We start from the raw sequence: 7,982 nt of genomic DNA, 5'->3' as shown, positions 1-7,982 counted from the left end.
TTATGTCTATATGCCCCTCTTTTCCCAATTTGAATTTCAAGGAAATTGCTATTATCACACTTGTATACAGATATTCAAAACCCCTACTTGTCTCCAATTTTACTATACTGTCTTACCTAAATCATATCCCAGGTTAATCCGAATTCTACCTTCTGTCCCTGTGAATGTAGCTGACAAAAAATACTCAACCATGACAATTGTTCTCACTATAAAATGAAGTGCAGCAGTCACATATTCTCCCTGACTTTCTTAGACTATTTAACATTCAAAGCAACAACACGTCTACATACTGCCTTTCATTGGTTTCCTGTCACTCCCAGATTAAAATCCAAAAGTCATTACAATGACCTAAAATACCTTACATCATCAGGCCCCCTGTTGCCTCTTTGACCTCATGTTCTGTGTATTCTCCGTCTAGTTCCTGCTCTGTCCTGCTGGCCTCTTTGCTATTCCTTGAGCACAGTAGGTGAGCTGCCACCTGATAGCTTTCCATCGGTCGTTTCCTCAGTCCAGAATTCTTTCCCCAGATAAATGCATGCACCACTCCCTACTCTTCTCTTATGTCTCTACTTAATTGTTCTGTGAGGCTTTTCCTGGCCATCTTCCCCAGTACTCCTCCTGACATTTCCTACCCCACTTCCTTTACCTATTTTTCTTCTTTTCATATAATATAATGTAAATACTATACATTTTACTTTTTATCGTGATTTTTTTTTTTTTGGTACTTGTCTCCAATTGTTTGTGTTTCTGTAGCCCTGTACACTTATAAATCTGTTTCCCTTAAAAGAATGTAAGTTTCATGAGGGCTATATCCCAGGAGCCTAGAATAATACATCTAGTTACTTTTAAATAAGTTTAAGTAGTTTATGTAATAAAATTAAATTCATTTATTTACATAGTTTAAATGACTGTTGACTGAGTAAATGAATTAATTAAGATGTGACTGACTAAAATACAGCATCAGTGTAAACACTCTCTTAAAGAAAACACCAAATAAGCAAGCACTAGACCTACCTGAGGTTTGGAGGATATTGTCACAGAAATGTTCAAATTTCAACTTTGTCTTGGAAAATACATAGGAGTTTGTTAGTCAGAGAATGTGAAGAGAGAGCATTCTCTTTCAGAAGGTATTATACATAGGAAAGACGTGAAGACATGGAATTATGGAATGGAAAAGTTATATATGAGACATAAGGAGAGGCAAGAAGTAAGGCCAGAAATATCTCCCCAGAAAGCTGTGAAATGGTCTTGAATGCTGTGTTAAGACCTTGGATATTATTCCATATGTAATATGAAACCATTAAAATAGTTTTTGCAGTAAAATGGCTTGTCACAACAGTTTTTGCAAAATAATTCTGAGAATAATGTGGATAATGACCTAGAAAAATGTCAGGTTAGAAGTGGAAAGACCAATTAGGAAACAAATTACAGTTACCTAAGAAAGAAGAAAAGACGTGAATGAGGTGAAAGTTGAATGTACAAGTTATGGAGCAAAATCCACAAATGTAAATCTTTTCGGTTGTTCATCTAAGCATTTGATGGTAACTGGTAGGAGAAAACTGGTGATGTAGCTGAAGAGACAGGAAATTATGAGATAGTATTTGTAGAATATAGGATGGGGCAAAACTGATGGTTTGTCTAGGCTAAAGAAAGACCACTGGAAATAAAGCAAAGATGTAAGAGAGAAAAAGGATAAAATAGAAGGGTGATGATCATGTAAGAGACCTTAAGAGCAGATCTACCCAAGACAAATGACTGATTCAGAGCTTCTCTGGAGAGAGAGAAATGAACAAGCATGGTCGTGAAGCCCCCACGCTAATGGATGGAGATGCAAAAATGACTAAAACAGATCAGATATCTTGCCCTCAGGAAACAAAGCTCTTTAAATAGATCCATACAAAACATTATGACTGATAAGCAGTCATAAAAATGCATAAGCAAAACAATATGGTTAATAGGAGACATAATAATCAGAAACAGGAAGAAATAGCAATTTCAGGAAAATAATTTTATGGTGCTGAACTACTTTAAATTAGTCAATGACTGTAAATAACATATATATATATATTGATTATATTTAGTGTTTCAGAATGTAGTAAGGTGTGGTAAATTTTTAAAATTCTTCTACATAAAATAATTAGGAAATTTTAAAAATATCATTATGCTTAAAAGTTAATTTTTAAGTTGATTCCACTTAGCTTGCCAGAATGATTCATGCTCCAGTAACACAGAATCACATTTGTGATCTCTTTATTTTAGCAAACCCAGCCCTTCAATGTGTTTTTTTGGTGAATAAGATATTTTAAGGCATGTTTCAATTTTGTTGATAGCCTGTAAATATCAAAAGAATTCACATTTTAAAAAATCCAGACTTCTGATTTATCTCCTAAAATAATTTGAAGAATCTGGTAATACAGAGTATTAATTTTTCTGTGTCAAAAACTGGCTGGAGCTGAATATTGACTGCTTCCTTTGACCCAGGCTTGAACTTTCTAGGAGGCCATAATCCATATTTTATCTTACCTTTTTTATGTCTAGTGCTGTTTTATTCATTTAAATCACTTGGTTGGTCTCTACGGTTATTTGAATTTGTAAATATTTTCTGATTTAGCATCTTCCACCTAAAAAATAATATTTTCTATTACATACACTATTGTTAAACTTTGCAAAAACACACACACACGCATATATTTAATTGACACCATCTTACAGATGAAAAACCTGAAGACAAAACTTATCTACTCAGTTTATAGTGCTAATAAGTACTGGATATGAGTCATTACATTGTGTGGCTTGTCATTCAGGTAGACCAAGTTTTTATATTTGATAGATGGCTACCAAGCTTCAGTTCTTCATTCATTCAAATTATGAAGCACATTTATTTTTATAATAATGCAATTTTATTACATATCCAAATGTTTTTCAGATACGTGTTCAAAGAAAATAGAAAACAGATCTGTGAAATTCTTTTTGCCTGTAGCCAACTAAATTTATGCACATGAGAAAATGAGACTAGGAAAGACTTAAGAACTTCCTTGAACCAAAAAACTAGACCATGGCAGAGGTGAGGCTATGTAAAAACAGAATGTTAATAATCAATACACGTAATAACTGCTTCATTTCCTCTAATCATGTTCTAAATCATCCTGTATGAAATACTCCTTAGAATATGTGGGTACAAAAATTGGTCAGAAAAACAACATGTGATCACAGTGAGTTCTTCTTAGAATTCACATAGGTTACTTGTATATTAAACCACGGAATTACCACATGATGGAGAAAACAAGGTTTAAATAGTATTAAGATAAACTATCTCAGCACATTCACTGTCTGGACTTTTCTTTGTTTTACAAAACAAGGTAATATTTTCATATATCCTTTCTCTCATACTTCTTACCTATGAAGAATAACTGTACAACAAATAATATTATTCAGAAAAAAATACAAACAGTATTTTAAAAGATAATAAAATGTTTTAAAGAAGGTTTCTTCTAATTAGCCCAAGACTCTTATTTACCATTTTTTTACCAGGTTTTTCTTGATGAAACTGACATTTAGACACTAGAAACAGTTTATTATATTGGTTTTACTTTATTATTATGTGCTCAGACCTTGCCTTTTGATCAGGGCATTCAAAATGAAGATTATAGAAACTCAGGAAAATCTTCATCTGTAAAATAGAAAAAAAATTATTCACCTTACATTACTCTGGTGCAGAAAATACACATAACATACCTAGCAGAGTGAAAATAGCAGATGCTGAGTGATTAGTAGATCTTCTGTTTTATTTTTTAAACCTACATTTTAAGAAAATTTGTTTCTCATTTAATTTTTTATGATACAATTTATTTCATTAATCTAAAGAAAATTCCTAATTATAACATATTGAGAACAGCTGTGGTGAATAAGCTTATCTCACATCATTAAATGTCACACAATATTAAAGATGTTTTAATAAAAGTGTCCTTTGTTATATGAAATTTAACTTGAATGTGCAATGTTAGGGAAAATACCATTTTAATCTGTCTACTTAAATATAAGTAAATTTATTTATTTATATCAAAACTATGCAACAAATATACTATATGAAAAAGAGAAATTATGCAGCTTACTACTTGGAAATTATTTATTAATGCAAATCTTAAGATAGAAAATTGAGGGGAGGAGCTGCAAGATGGCGGAAGAGTAAGACGCGGAGATCACCTTCCTCCCCACAAGTACATCAGAAATACAACTACATGAGGACCAACTCCTACAGAACACCCACTGAACGCTGGCAGAAGACCTCAGACCTCCCAAAAGGCAAGAAACCCCACGTACCTGGGTAGGGCAAAAGAAAAAAGAAATAACAGAGACGAAAGAATAGGGACAGGACCTGCACCAGTGGGAGGGAGCTGTGAAGGAGAAAAGGTTTCCACACACTAGGAAGCCCCTTCGCAGGTGGAGACTGCGGGTGGCAGAGGGGGGAAGCTTCGAAGCCACGGAGGAGAGCGCAGCCACAGGGGTACGGAGGGCAAAGCGGAGAGATTCCCACACAGAGGATCGGTGCTGACCGGCACTCACCAGCCCGAGAGGCTTGTCTGCTCACCCGGCGGGGAGGGCGGGGGCTGGGAGCTGAGGCTCGGGCTTCGGAGGTCGGATCCCAGGGAGAGGACTGGGGTTGGCGGCGTGAACACAGCCTGAAGGGGCTAGTGCGCCACAGCTAGCCGGGAGGGAGTCCGGGGAAAAGTCTGGAGCTGCTGAAGAGGCAAGAGACTTTTTCTTGCCTCTTTGTTTCCTGGTGCGCGAGGAGAGGGGATTCAGAGTGCCACCTAAACGAGCTCCAGAGACGGGTGCGAGCCGCGGCTATCAGCGCGGACCCCAGAGACGGGCATGAGACGCTAAGGCTGCTGCTGCCGCCACCAAGAAGCCTGTGTGCGAGCACAGGTCACTATCCACACCACCCCTCCCGGGAGCCTGTGCAGCCCGCCACTGCCAGGGTCCCGTGATCCAGGGACAACTTCCCCGGGAGAACATACGGCCACCTCAGGCTGCTGCAACGTCATGCTGGCCTCTGCCGCCGCAGGCTCGCCCCACATCCGTACCCCTCCCTCCCCGCGGCCTGAGTGAGCCAGAGCCCCTGAAGCAGCTGCTCCTTTAACCCCGTTCTGTCTGAGCAAAGAACAAACGCCCTCTGGCGACCTACACACAGAGGCAGGGCCAAATCCAAAGCTGAACCGCCGGAGCTGTGCGAACAAAGAAGAGAAAGGGAAATCTCTCCCAGCAGCCTCAGGAGCAGCGGATTAAATCTCCACAGTCAACTTGATGTACCTGCATCTGTGGAATACCTGAATAGACAACGAATCATCCCAAATTGAGGACGTGGACTTTGGGAGCAACGATATATATATTTTTTTCCTCTTTCTCTTTTTGTGAGTGTGTATGTGTATGCTTCTGTGTGTGATTTTGTCTGTATAACTTTGCTTTTACCATTTGTCCTAGGGTTCTGTCTGTCCGTTGGTTTTTTTTTTTTTCTTTTAATAGTTTTTAGTACTTGTAATCATTGGTGGATTTGTTTTTTGATTTGGTTACTCTCTTCTTTCTTTCTTTCGTTTTTTTTTATTACTTTAAAAAAAATTTTTTAATAATTATTTTTTACTTTTTATTTTAATGACTTTATTTTATTTTACATCATTTTATTTATTTTATCTTCTTCTTTCTTTCCTTCTTTATTTCCTCCCTTTTATTCTGAGCCGTGGGGATGACAGGCTCCTGGAGCTCCAGCCAGGCATCAGGGCTGTGCCTCTGAGGTGGGAAAGCCATGTTCAGGTCACTGGTCCACAAGAGACCTCCCAGCTCCATGTAATATCAAATGGTGAAAATCTCCCAGAGATCTCCATCTCAACGCCAAGACCCAGCTCCACTCAACGACCAGCAAGCTACAGTGCTGGACACCTTATGCCAAACGAGTAGTAAGACAGGAACACAACCCCATCCATTAGCAGAGAGGCTGCCTAAAATCCTAATAAGGCCACAGACACCCCAAAACATACCACCAGATGTGGACCTGCCCACCAAAAAGACAAGATCCAGCCTCATCCACCAGAACACAGGCACTAGTCCCCTCCACCAGGAAGCCTACACAACCCACTGAACCAACTTTAGCCACTGGGGACAGACACCAAAAACAACAGGAACGGGCTTCCCTGGTGGCGCAGTGGTTGAGAGTCTGCCTGCCAATGCAGGGAACGCGGGTTCGAACCCTGGTCTGGGAAGATCCCACATGCCGCGGAGCAACTGGGCCCGTGAGCCACAACTACTGAGCCTGCGCGTCTGGAGCCTGTGCTCCGCAACGAGAGAGGCCACGACGGTGAGAGGCCCGCGCACCGCGATGAAGAGTGGCCCCCTCTTGCCACAACTAGAGAAAGCCCTCGCACAGAAACGAAGACACAACACAGCCAAAAATAAAATAAAATAAATAAATAAAAATTTAAAAAAAAAACAAAAAAAAAACAACAGGAACTATGAACCTGCAGCTTGTGAAAAGGAGACCCCAAACAGAATAAGTGAAGCAAAATGAGAAGACAGAGAAACACACAGCAGAAGAAGGAGTAAGACAAAAACCCACCAGACCTGACAAATGAAGAGGAAATAGGCAGTCTACCTGAAAAAGAATTCAGAGTAATGATAGTAAAGATGATCCAAAATCTTGGAAATAGAATGGAGAAAATACAAGAAACGTTTAACAAGGACCTAGAAGAACTAAAGAGCAAACAAACAGTGATGAACAGCACAATAAATGAAATTAAAAACTCTCTAGAAGGGATCAGTAGCAGAATAACTGAGGCAGAAGAACGGATAAGTGACCTGGAAGATAAAATAGTGGAAATAACTACTGCAGAGCAGAAGAAACAATGAATAGAATTGAGGACAGTCTCAGAGACTTCAGGGAAAACACTCAACACACCAACATTCGAATTATATGGGTCCCAGAAGAAGAGAAAAGAAAGGGACTGAGAAAATATTTGAAGAGATTATAGTTGAAAACTTCCCTAATATGGGAAAGAAAATAGTTAATCAAGTCCAGGAAGCACAGAGAGTCCCATATAGGATAAATTCAAGGAGAAACATGCCAAGACACATATTAATCAAACTATCAAATATTAAATACAAAGACAAACTATTAAAAGCACCAAGGGAAAAACAACAAATAAAACACAGGGGAATACCCATAAGGTTAACAGCTGATCTTTCAGCAGAAACTCTGCAAGCCAGAAGGGCGTGGCAGGAAATATTTAATGTGATGAAGGAGAAAAACCGACAACCAAGATGACTCTACCCAGCAAGGATCTCATTCAGACTTGATGGAGAAATTAAAACCTTTACAGACAAGCAAAAGCTAAGAGAATTCAGCACCACCAAACCATCTTTACAAGAAGTGCAAAAAACTTCTCTAGGCAGGAAACACAAGAGAAGGAAAAGACCTACAATAACAAACCCAAAACAATTAAGAAAATGGTCATAGGAACATACATATCAATAATTACCTTAAATGTAAATGGATTAAATGCTCCAACCAAAAGACATAGACTGGCTGAATGGATACAGAAACAAGACCCATATATATGCTGTCTACAAGAGACCCACTTCAGACCTAGGGACACATACAGACTGAAAGTGAGGGGAAGGAAAAAGATATTCCATGCAAATGGAAATCAAAAGAAAGCTAGAGTAGCAATTCTCTTATCAGGCAAAATAGACTTTAAAACAAAGACTATTACAAGAGACAAAGAAGGACACTACATAATGATCAAGGGATCAATCCAAGAAGAAGATATAACAATTGTAAATATTCATTCACCCAACATAGCAGCACCTCAATACATAAGGCAAATACTAACAGCCGTAAAAGGGGAAATTGACAGTAACACAATCATAGTAGGGGACTTTAACACCACACTTTCACCAGTGGCCAGATCATCCAAAATAAAAATAAATAAGGA

Source organism: Balaenoptera borealis (assembly GCF_965194805.1).
Source record: "Balaenoptera borealis genome assembly, chromosome: 4".
NCBI classification, from domain to species: Eukaryota; Metazoa; Chordata; class Mammalia; order Artiodactyla; family Balaenopteridae; genus Balaenoptera; species Balaenoptera borealis.
Note: the sequence above shows the minus strand (reverse complement) of the source record.